Source organism: Gopherus evgoodei, chromosome 11 (genome assembly GCF_007399415.2).
Source record: "Gopherus evgoodei ecotype Sinaloan lineage chromosome 11, rGopEvg1_v1.p, whole genome shotgun sequence".
NCBI lineage: Eukaryota > Metazoa > Chordata > Testudines > Testudinidae > Gopherus > Gopherus evgoodei.
The window spans coordinates 16906966-16919451 of NC_044332.1; the positions used below are offsets into that span (position 1 = coordinate 16906966).

Below are 12486 nucleotides of genomic sequence, written 5' to 3' on the forward strand. Positions count from 1 at the left end.
TAATGCACATCAGAGCGAGGGATGCAAATTCACAGCCTTTTCCCCCAAAAAGGCCTGATGGGAAGACTAATGAGAATGCGGAAGGATATAATTAGCCCAATTCCAACACTATTGTGATCCTGTCAGAAACCTGGTACAGGACTTGCAGAAGCAGATACAGAGGAGCATGGTGGTAAGAAAGGAAGTGGACATTTAAAAAGCCACGGTATGGTTCAATGTCAAAGGAGACCTGACTGAGCATCATGTCTGATCTAAAGTCATCATCCAGGATCAGGCCCCCTGCAAGCCTTTCCCAAAGGCAAATTGGTACATGCTTCAGGTAGGATTGACCTGACCTCTCTGTATTCTTCATAGTCCTGGAAAGTAAAAGGAAGAGCTGGATTCACAAAAGTCAGCTCAACTCTCAGAAACCTCAATTAAAAAAAAAAACAACACAAAATGGTTTCTTCTTTTTGTCTTGTTAATTTGCAACTATGCAGTGGTGGAGGGTTACAACATCGCGTGTCCTGATGTGAATGGTTTGGAGATGGTTCAGAGGTTCAGAAACAGTCAGTAATTCCACACTCCCACAACCGTTAAGAACGTGCCAGATGCCAGCTGTACAATAAAAACAAATGGGAAAATATTCTGCACCCCACCCTTAAGGGCAAAACAGAATCAGCCTACCAGTCTAAACCAGTTATCCTGTTTGGCCATTAAGGCAGCGGCTGTTAAAGCGGAAGAACTACAAGAGGTGTGTTCAAATGATAGATGTGGACAACAAGGGATGGGACTGTATTGTTTAAAATCTATGAGTTCATAATATGTCCCCCCAAAATACTAAAAAAACCCAACCAAACACACACACACAAAAAAACAGAACGGTAGGATGTTATGGCTTATAAATAAGTCTGGGGAGTTTTCTAAGGTAAACAATTGAACTTCACTTGGCCTAAAATATTTAGCGGGAATATTAGTAAATAAAACCCAGCTGTTTTAGTGGCTAACAAATGATAGGCAACACCCTTCATCCTAATCTGAAGTGAGTACCTTTAGCATAGATTCCTTTGAAAATTATGTTCCTCCTCTATGTCCCATGAACACTCTGTGGCCAGACAATAGTATTTGTATATACCCTGCTCATAAAACAGTGGTAAGAAATACAGGATCAATACATCTCCCACTCATATTAAATTTGGCAAGATAAAGACTGCCTGTTACCTGTCCAGTCTCATGTAAAAATAGTTTAGTAATAAATTATCAGGACACACATTTGATATGACAGGATCCAGTGACAGGCATATTTGAAGGACACAAAAACCATAAATCCAAAAGAAAGACAGTGGCAACTATACTGGGTGGCAGGGGAGTTGGGTCCCCCTATAAAATTCTGCAGACAGTATGGCGTTAACCCTTATAATGAAGTTGTTAACTCATAAATTTAATGAAGCCATTAAAAAAAAGGAGGAAAAAAATAGTACTTTAAATCTGCAGCAGGAGGCATTAAGCATCAGTGATAGGACACAAAGTCTACCATACAATAACATAATTAATTCATTAAATAACATCTCTCAGGCATTTGCATGCAACATATATAAAACTAAACTTAATATGCATTTAATCCAAAAAAAAAACAAAGCAAGGGGAATGGTCAAGGTTATTTAACAGCACATTTATCTGGACAGTCGTGGACATGGGCATTAACAATATTGGGGAAGAAAATTTACCATTGTATAGGTAGAAGGCCCTCAACCTAGGGCACCACATGAAATTAGTCATTCAACCGTGCCAATTCTGGCTGCTATTCTTAGATGAACAAGGAATGCTAAACAACTGGTAATTATTAGCAGTAGTGGTACAACAGAGAATGGGACCTATACCCAGCATTATTCCAGAGTGAAGATGGCAGCACAAGGAGGGGAGGGAATAAATAGCCTGAAGTAAAAGAATCAAGCACAGATGGTTCTGGGAGCGCTCAGCAGGATTGAACCTCACCGCAGTACAGGACGGCTAGGCCCGACTACTCAATGCAGAGAGTGAAGGGGGTGGTACGGCTCAGGGACACGGCATGTGTTCTAGAGTCCCACAATGTTTTGGAGCGGACACCACAATGCTAGGGGATCGTGGATGGATTTTGTTTTACCCTCACCTCTCTGATTCAGATTGGGACACAGGCCCTATAGCCAAGTGTGCTGATTAAAGAAAATGCGACAGACAATACCAAATGGGAGTCACTGGTGATCAGATGCACCCGTACCTCCCTTGTCCATTAACACCATTGATTTAGTACCAAGGAAAATAGAGCAATTGGTTCCCATTGTCCAGCTGAGAGATGAGCAACAGGAAATTGGGGACAGCCTTACACAGGTAGTAGAAACACCCTAGTGGACTGTTCCAGAGGAGGTGAACATGGTGGGAGGCTCATTTCTTGGAAGACAGGATTTGGGAGATAAATCGATCAGCAGGCTAAAAATGGACTGTTTTGTGCTAAGTAAATGGGTCATTGAGCTAAGAGACAAAGTGTCTGAGTTAGCTAAGATAAGAGGGGGTACTCCCAGGGAACCATTTACAATGAACAAAATAGGAATGGACAAAATAATTCGGGAACATATAGATGAGGTGAATAGTCGGTTGAACCAGGACAGTACATGAACAGAGCATGCTGTACAGGGTTTGGTTCCTACACAGTAACCAAGCCAATCCCAATATATATGTTGCATGAAGCAGTAAATGCAATTGTAACCCTTCTGCCAGGTGGAGCCATCAGAACCAGGGCCGGGTTCAATATCTAGGGATTCCTTTCCATTGATAGGACACAGAACCAGCTTGAGCCCCCACCCAGCAACCTGGGAAATTTACACATCACCTCCGGGTGCCTCTGAGGCAGTATTTCCCCACTCAAAAGCACAAAGTCTGAGTGTAGAAAATAAACTTTTAATTAAAGGAGGGAAGTAACTCGGCTTTAATTTGGGAAAACACCGCAAACAGGGTTCATAAACGTAAACCATGAGTAGGTTGGACAGTATCCTTTTCCCGCTCAGGGTCTTAGGTCCAGCAACCCAAAAGTCCCTTTCACATGCCCGACCCTTCTCTGCACCTCACTCACAGTTGCTGTCCTTGGTCAGTGCAGACCCAGAGCTCACCTCCCACCCTATGTGGGGTAAAGAGGTTTCTCACTTGCTCTGCTGCTTGGGCACTTGCTCACCACCCCTCTCGGCTGGCCAGGTGTCTGCTCACGCCGGTCACCCTGCTGACTGCTTACTGTGCCTCTCCACTCCACTCATCTACCAGCTGACTGTCAGTCGCCTTCTACTGCCACCTGCCTCTCTGCTGTGCCCTCTGCAGGTGAGTCTCACTATTTTTAGCTCTTTGGAGGCTAGGCAGAAACACTACCCCATCTCAAGTGATTCCAGCTTTGATTAGGCATTTAACATAACAAAAAGGCTCCTAACAAAGTCTATTTAGCTCTATTCTTTGAATAGTTAAGAGGAACATGGTTAACCCAGCCTAGAGAGGACCCATGAGAGTAAAACTAAAACGTCTGTTAGTCTATAAGGTGCCACAGGATTCTTTGCTGCTTTTACAGATCCAGACTAACATGGCTACCCCTCTGATACATGAGAGTATGTTGCTTCCTAGCCAGAGATACCTGTCACCACCCCTCTTACTTTCACCTGGCTCTGACATTCAAGCCCCTGACTTAACGAGGCTCTTTCAATTGAGGGTGACAGGCTAAGCACAGTCATTTGGGACAGGTTAAGCACAGTCCAGCTTTCCTGTATTCCTACAATAATTACAACATTAGTAACCATATTTCACTATCCCTGCATTCAGTACTAAGGTGATTTGTACCCAACACCAGCCAAAGTTGATCACTTTTTGCTGAATATGTAAGCAGAGCAGGAACAAACTGTATTTACATAAAAGCACCCAAGTCTCTATACCTCCCAGATAGCTGTCAGGGAAGCATTAATTCAGACCCTGCTTACACAATAAAATGTGTAAGTGTATATAAAGGGAGACAGTAGTTTCTGTGTAACTTTGGATACTTATGTGACATACCCTATATCCACTGACACTCCATGTTTGAGTCTAATCAATAAAGTGTAGTGTTGCTATACGACAAATAAAGATACCTAAGTGACAAAGTCTGGAGCTGAACTTGGGAAGCCAAGTGGAAAGGAGTCTGGGAGAAAATTCCAACACCTCCCTCACAAGTGTATTATGCGGATAAATACATTAAAGAGAGTGAAGCACTTTGAGATCTATTGGTGAAAAGCTCTATATAAGAAATTGGCATTAACTGGTTACCAACTTCAAGCCAATACAGAACTTGACATTAAGGGCTTAGCTGGACAAGGAAAATTTGCACCAGTCCAACTACATCAATCTAATTGTACCAGCACAAACCTCTAAAGTCAAACATTACAGCAACACAAGTCTTGTCCATATGAGCTTGATTTTAAGTCCATAAATTCAATCTAACATTCTACTGGACCCATAAGCCACCATTACACCACAATCTGTGTTCCCTGTAAGCTGCGCTCTTGGGCAGCCACACAGGAGAGAATTAAGAGCTGCCCAGTTGATAGCAGAGCATGCACAGTCGGCAGCATGTGTTCAGGTGCCCCTCCCCTCACATTGCTCCATCCTGGGACCTTCCTCCTGGCTGCGCAGAGCAGGAGGTGGGGAAAGGAAGAGGGTGCTGATGTCAGGGTGTCCCCCTCCCCACACCCCGGTACCCCATCTCCACAGAGCAGGGCAGAGGGGACAGCCTGGCTCAGGAGGACTGGGAGAGGCTGCCGTCTGAATGGTGAATGGCTGTCAGATGAGTGCCTTTCTTAAAGGGACAGTGCACTATTTCTGAGATTTCCCCAGCAGTCAGTCTCTCTCTCTCCCCTGCCCCCTGCACACCATCTTCGCAGAGCAAAGGAGGGGAAAACAGGGCACAGGACAGAGCAGGAGAGCTTTCAGTGAGTGTCTCAAAGAGACAGCGCATGGCTTTCCCTGGCAGCCAGCACACACACAGAGTCAGTCTCTCTTTCTCTCTCTCTCACACACACACACACACACACACACACACACACACACACACACACACACACACACACACAGTCTCTGTCTCACTCACCTACCACACATACTCGTATTATTGTTGTTGTTACTTCTTGGTCCTTCCTACAATGCACATATATTCTCTGTAATTTCATTCTTTCAGAGTGTTATTTTAGTGTTTTGACTTGTCTATGCATTTCATCATTTTTATTTCTCTTATACTTAAATTTAATTCTTTGAGTAGTAAATTCTAAAATGTCTAACCTGTCCTGGCTGGAGTAATTATCCCTATGGTAACTTTTTAAAAATATGTATTATATCTAGGTTTTTTTTTCCACTCGTGGCACACATAGGCACATTCCTCAGTTCACATTAGAAAATTTATTCTGCACCTAGATGGAAAAAATTAGAGGGAACATGGACCACTATAGATGTAAAATGTTTTCTGTATCTAGAGTACTATTTCATATTCCAGTTTCCCAGGGAATAACGTGTTACCCCAATACCTCACAAAACAAAACTGAACAGGTCAAACAGAATCTTTGAAATGCTCAATGTTAACATATACAATGGGAAAAGAAGCCAACTTTTATACAGCACAAATAACGTAACACAAACTATCACCCATCAGTCAGCGTACAGCATCCCCAAACAGCATGCAAAAGCCGGCAGGGATGAGTCCTTCAAGGAATTAGCAAAGAGTGGATGGCACTGATTGAGGCTGGCCCATTCAGAGTGAGGAAGACTTTTTCCAGCCCTTCTTCGGTGAGGTAGTGGAGAGAGCACTGAGCTACATGAAAGCAGGAAAACCATGTGGCCATAACAAGATTTCCACCAAAATTGCCATTAAAATTTGATAAGCAGAGCATAAAATGGCAGTCAATTTTCACATCCAGTGTCATCCAAGAGTACAAGATGGCTAAGCTATGGCAGAAAGCTCGGATGCTAACTACACCAAAACAAGGAAAGAACCATTGCCTTTCAGCTGTCTGATATCACTCTGAGCTGTGCTTCCAAACTTCTGGAGTGACCAATTCTACAAAGGATCATGCTCACATTAGAGCAGGCTCTAGGTGATGACAAGCCAGGTTTCAAACCTAGCAGGAGAACTCATGACCAAGTTCATTCTCTTACCACCTATATAGAAAATGGGTTTCTACCAAAAGAAAAAAAACGACAGGCTGTGTTTCCTGACTTGACGGCACACTGGCTTGCTGGTCGAGATGTCAAAGATGTTACTTTGATGCATTATTATGGCTATAGAAATGATGCTTCAAAACAGACAGTTCCAAGCAGTGCAAGGAAATAAACTGAGCATATGGAGGAGCCAGAAGAACAGGTTCCCTCAGGAGGTCTGTTCTTGCCCAAACATATTTCCAAAAAATCTGTCTCCAGCTATCTCAAGACCATTCAAGTGTGCAGATGACATCCACTTCGCCTCAAGAGACAGAGATTTCAGAAAGGTTGAGGACAACCAGAGCAAGATATGCAGCCATCAGTGGTGACTGCAGGAAGCGGGGACTGAAGCCCAGCATGTCAAAACCTGTGTTGTCATGCTTTCACATCAATCAAACCAATGCTTCATGAGAACTCAACATCTCCTTGAATGAAGAGTGATTGGCACATGACACAAAGCCAGTATACCTACAAGGAACTCTAGCTCACACACTTACCTATAAAGATAACATCACTAAGAGAGCTCAGGAAATTAGCAGCAGAAATGGCCTCTTAGATAAGCTTGCAGGCTCAGGTTAAGGAGCTAATGCACAAACACTGCACTGCGCTAACCCTCTGCTATTCAGCTGGAGAAAACTGTGCTCCTGTGCGGCTAAACTCTCCCCAGTCAAAGCTAGTTGATGTGCAACTGAATCAAATGCTGAGAATAACAGGGACTACGAGACCAGCAAACACCAGGTGGCTGCCAGTCCTCTCTAACATCCCACCTTCTAACAGGGAACGCTGTAACATTGCAGTGAAGAACCTCCTTGACACAATCCAGGCGATAACCACAACTGCCACTTTTCAAAAATACATGGGAGGTGCCTCGCCACTGACACATCAGCAGAAGATCAGTGTGGTTTAGGTTACAGAACACTAGGACAATGTTACACTGTGGCAAGCAGAATGGGAACGAGCTTCTCTCTCTGGGCTGGTCTACACTACAGGGGGAAATTGATCTTAGATACGCAACTTCAGCTACATGAATAACATAGCTGAAGTTGAATATCTAAGATCGGATTACTCACCCGGCCTTACCGCGTGGGATCGATGTCCGTGGCTTCCCCTGTCGATTCCGCAACTCCGTTGGGGTTGGTGGAGTTCCGGAATCGATATAAGCTCGCTCGAGGATCGATATATCACGTCTAGATGAGACGTGATATATCGATCCCCGAGCAATCAATTTTAACCCGCCGATACGGTGGGTAGTCTAGACATAGCCTCTCTCTCTAAGAAATTTCTCTTGTCACTCAGACTGCCAGGCTTCAGGCTGCCAAGCTATCCATGGTACAAGCTCAACCATTTCAGATATGAGGTGGTGAGGAGTGCGGCAAATGACCACACGTAGGGAACTCCGAACAGCTCTGTGTGGCTGCATATGGGGATAGCTGCTGCACACCTACTGAACAGTTGCTCATCTCATGCTGGTCTCTCAGGAGGCTATTCCACTCTCTATACTGCTGTGACATTAGAAGTGTAATATAATATCTCATTGAAAGATGACAGGGCCAGAAAGAGTTAATTAACTCAGACTGACCTGACCCACAGCCGAACTTCGGAAACTGGTTAGGAAGATATGTAAATGAATAGAGCTTTGAAATACAAGTCTGCATTGTTAGAGGTAGAAGGGTAGACCTGCTTGCTCAGGTCTTGTGATGTAAGCAAACAAGTCTTGTCTATTGCTCTAGCTTTGATCAAAAAAGGAGTATTAACATTTAGGAAAACACTTGAGTGAAATAGTATTATTGTCTATATGTTTCTTTGAAGGTTGTGGTAACCTGTATCTGAACTGTTTAATGGATAAATTACCCTGTGCTAATCGCCAGGATATTTGGGAGAAAAAGAGTTAAACCTAGTGTTTTCTCAGGCCAAAAGGCTGCTGGAAATGTATAAGAACCTTGGGACACAATGCTTCTTCATCTCAGATCTGCTTTGGGTTTCGAGAGGGGGAAACCTTAAGCCATAAGGATTCAGATCCCCAGTCATTGACGGGAGCCACCCTGAATATAGACATTGGACTATAACCTATGGACTATTTCTAAAAGGACTTTTGGCAACTACAAGCTCATCTCTGCTATGTTTCTGAACCTCGAAAATTGAACTGAAGTCTGTACGTATATTGACCTTTTAAACAACGCTCTCTTTTCTTTTTAAATAAATTTTAGCTTAGTTAATAAGAATTGACTATAAGTGTGTGTTTTGGGTAAGATCTAAGTTATCATTTGACCTGGGTCTGGGCCTTGGTCCTTTAGGATCAGGAGAACCTTTTCTTTTATATAATGAGATAAGATTTTCAGTAATCATCATGGTATCTGACGTGTGTCTGGGTGGAGGCCTAAGGCTGGGTACTTTAAGGGAACTGAATTGTTTGGACATCTGAGTAACCAGTGAGGTAATATAAGTTGTTTTGTGCTGGCTTGGTAAATCTTAAGTATTGGAATATGCACCAGATTCTGGGGTTTGTTTGCCCCGTTCTGTTCGCAGTTCACCCTGATTGAATGACCTGAGCTGGTTCCCAAGGGCAGCACCGTCACAACTGCTGAACCCAAAGCTACCGAATGGCTAAAACATGCGTGATATCTACCTAAGCCCTTTTGACATTATTTTTGACATACACATTTCTGTTTTTATCTCCCTGCTTACTTTCTACTTTGTTGTTTGAACCCTCTGCTGTCTTTATTGTACAGTGCACTTCTGCATTCACTAATAACAATGCAACTATTATACAAAAGGATTGTGATGGCATCAACATCCAGTTCCCTCTGTCACTTGGACAGAAGTTTTTCTCTTCTCCTAAATTATGTTGTCTTCAATGTAAAAATGGCTGTGCTGACAGATCCAGGGCCCAGAACTGGTCAGCGGTAACAACCGGAATATAACCTGTTCCCAACTACACAAAACCAGTGGACACTAGTACAAAGAGTGAATGAGATCCCGTGTCATGAGCTGCCTCTATGAACAGAGAAAAGACTTTTGTTAACATGTGCACACTTAGCATTGGTTGTGAGGTATAAAAAGCCTGAATCCAGCTACAATGGGAAAGGTAAGAGAAAACCATCTGGACTGGATTGTTTAGTATGCCAGGCTGAAGCCAGGGACCTGATTCTCCTCTCATTTACATCAGAGTTAGTCTGTTGATATCAAAGGAGTTACTCCAGATCTATACCAGTGGGAGAGGAGAATCAATAATGCAAAACTAAGTGACCTACTGCCTCTATTAGTCCCTGCATATTAATCTCTCAGAGCCCAATTCTGCTTTCGCTTACACTTGTGTAAATGAGGATGAATTCCACTGAAGTCACAGGAGTATATCAATTTATCATCACTATGAGTAAAATGTACGGCCCAGACACTTCAGGCTTAGTGTGCTGGATGGAAAGAAATTGGAATGCCAGGACGCAATCATACTGTATAGGACGTCACTGAAAACTCTGCCGTTTGTTTCTCACACTAGATCACCCTTTTTGAGGACAGAAACTTCCAGGGCCGCTCCATTGAATGCAGCAGCGACCAGCTGGATTTGCAAAGTCAGCTCAGCCGCTGTAACTCCGTCCACGTGGAAAGTGGCTACTTCATGCTCTATGAACATCCCAACTTCCAGGGACAGCAGTTCTTTCTGAAACAGGGGGATTATCCTGACATGAAGTCTGAGGGTTTCAGCACCTCCATTAAGTCCTACCGGATGATCCCACCTCTGAGTTCGATTTTGCTTCTTTTTTTTTTTTTTAATTTCAAAAATGGTAACATTGGCTCTGCTTATGACAGTGGCTTGGGCAACTCCAGGCACCAGTGCAACAAGTCGGTGCTTGGAGCGGCCAACGGAGAGGGGTGGTATGTCTGGCTCTTTAGGGGTGGAGCCCTCAGTCCCTCTCGGACGGAAGGACCGGCTGCCGAATTGCTGCTGAAGGACGAAGTGGCAGCGGTGGAGCTGCCGTGTATTGCAGTTTTTTTTTTCCCCCGGTGCTGGGGACAGCAAAGACACTGGAGCCAGTTCTGATCATAAAGTTCTTATTTGATCATTTTCAGCTTAGCTATCAAGTACTGAAAATGAGAACTACTTTCTTCCTAATAGTGGTCATCCCTCCAGGATAGCTGAGGAGAACATTCCAGGGATAGGATAGGAAACCTTCCACTGCCTGTTCCGGGCCTGGATGCAACTCTTCTTTGATTAAGTCTATGGACAGTAAATGACAAAATACTTTGAGTTAAGAAGGGAAAATGTTTCCATAACTTCTGGGGATTTGGAGATACACTGGGCCCACTCCCCTTACACTGGTGTAAAATAAGGAGTAACTCACTGATGCCCACAGAGTTACACCAATGTGAGGGGAGAATGGGGCCCCAATATTTTCTGTAACGCTTTAGAACGAAGTCACTTCTTGGTCTCCTTGATTCTGGGGCAGCTGAAGCCTGAAATAGCCCCCAGCAGAACTTGGCATAGCCTAGGAGACCACAGTGCTTACTGAGGATTGGCCAGCATTGTACATTCTAGCCCTGCCCCTTCTTGCACCTGGATGGGCTCCCTCCTCCTCACCCTTGATATGCTCCCTGCACCAAGGATGGGAGTCACAGCTCATGTAGGTCTGAGTCAAATGGGTGGATGTGCTGGGATTCCCCTCCTGTGGGGAGGAGAGGCAGTTTTAAGGGTCAAGGACCACAGGCAGCCAGCCTCCTGTGGTCACTCTATTACCCTGTCTCATTTTCTGTCACAGCACAGGGGCACCTACAGGATAAAGATCACAGGAGGATCACAGAGGCAACATGGTCGAGTTAACCGAGGACTCTCCACAAGTCATGGACCAGCTACGCTCCCCCGAGATGCTCTCTAGTTCTGTGCTGGATGGGCACGGGATCCTTTATGAAATGCCGAATTACAGAGGCCGCCAATACCTGCTGAGGCCAGGGCAGTACAGGAGATTCAGCGAGTGGGGCGCTATGAGTGGCAGAGTCGGCTCTTTGAGATGTGCCACTGATCTCTACTGAATCAAAAGGTCTCAATGAATAAAATGCTTTAGCAACCATTGTGCTCTCAGCATGCTGTTGTAAGTGTACTAAGGGGAACACTGAGGCTTGTCCTGTGTTCTTGGGCTACAGTATCATCTTCTGATCCAAAATTAGTCCCTCATCTTTCCCTGCCCTCCCACATCATTGCATAGCTACTTCCAGCACAAAGTGCCCGACGCCAAACACAGGGCTCCGGCATAGGCAGCCACACAAGGGATTATGGGAGCACCAGGCTCCATCCCAACCACCTCCAGGGCTGTGCCGACCTTACCCAAAATGCAGTGTGCAGGACATGTAGTAGGATCTGAACCATCGAGTGAAACATGCAGGACTTGGACCATAGAGAGGCGATGGGAGGACTGTAACTATCAGCTACAGTCTAGATAATAGTCCTCCAGCCTCCCCCCTTACCAGAGATATGGTGCTAGGGCTGAGGGGGCCCTGGAAGTTTCACTAGGGAGCAGCAGCCGGAGACCCCTCAGCCACCAGGCATGGAGCAGGCAGAACTGGGCACCCAGCTGAAGGCAGGAATCAGCCACAGTCCCTTTCCAGCTCTCCCCCAAGCCAGGGTCTGAGCCTCAGGCCAGAGAGTTACCTGAGCACCGATCCAGTGCAGGGTTGGATTAACTAGTCATCGGCACTACAGGCCTGGGTCAAGGGTCCCAGCTCCTGCAATTATCTGATTACACTGGAACCTCCTGTTTGTAACAAAGCTGAGGTTTCTGGCCCAGAGGGACGTAAAGCAAAGCTTGAAAGTATGACTTGGGTGGAACCAATGCAGAGACGTCTGCCTAAGCCTGCAGCCAGCCTGAAACAATAGATTTAAACAATGCACCTCAGTGTGATGTCAACTGCAGGAGCCACCAGCGCCAGCCCAGCAGAAGACTGTGGGAGGCAGGAATAGAAATGCCACAGGCCCAGTCCACCCAGCCAAGCAGATGCCCTGGAGCCTGGGGGAGAGTTTTTGGAGCTCCACAACCTCTACCCCTGTATCTCAGGGTGGGAGGGACAAAGAACCCCCCCATTGTCCCTGATGGTGGAGGGCCTTTGCTCCCATTCCTGGGGGAGGGGAGGGCCCCATGCTGTTGTTCTTGTCTCTCTTGGTGGGGAGCCATACAGAGCATTTCCCGGGCTGGTGGAGGGGGAGCCATGCAGCACTCGCCAGCCACACCAGCAGCATATGGACTTTGGATCCAAAGAGACCGTTACATACAGCGAGATGCATTCTGA

At 45.3% G+C, this 12486-nt stretch overlaps 1 pseudogene; it reads left to right on the forward strand.

The window, feature by feature from the left end:
- The first annotated feature begins 9277 nt into the window (after window positions 1–9277).
- On the forward strand, window positions 9278–11235 carry LOC115659625 (annotated as a pseudogene).
- The last annotated feature ends 1251 nt before the right edge of the window (window positions 11236–12486 follow it).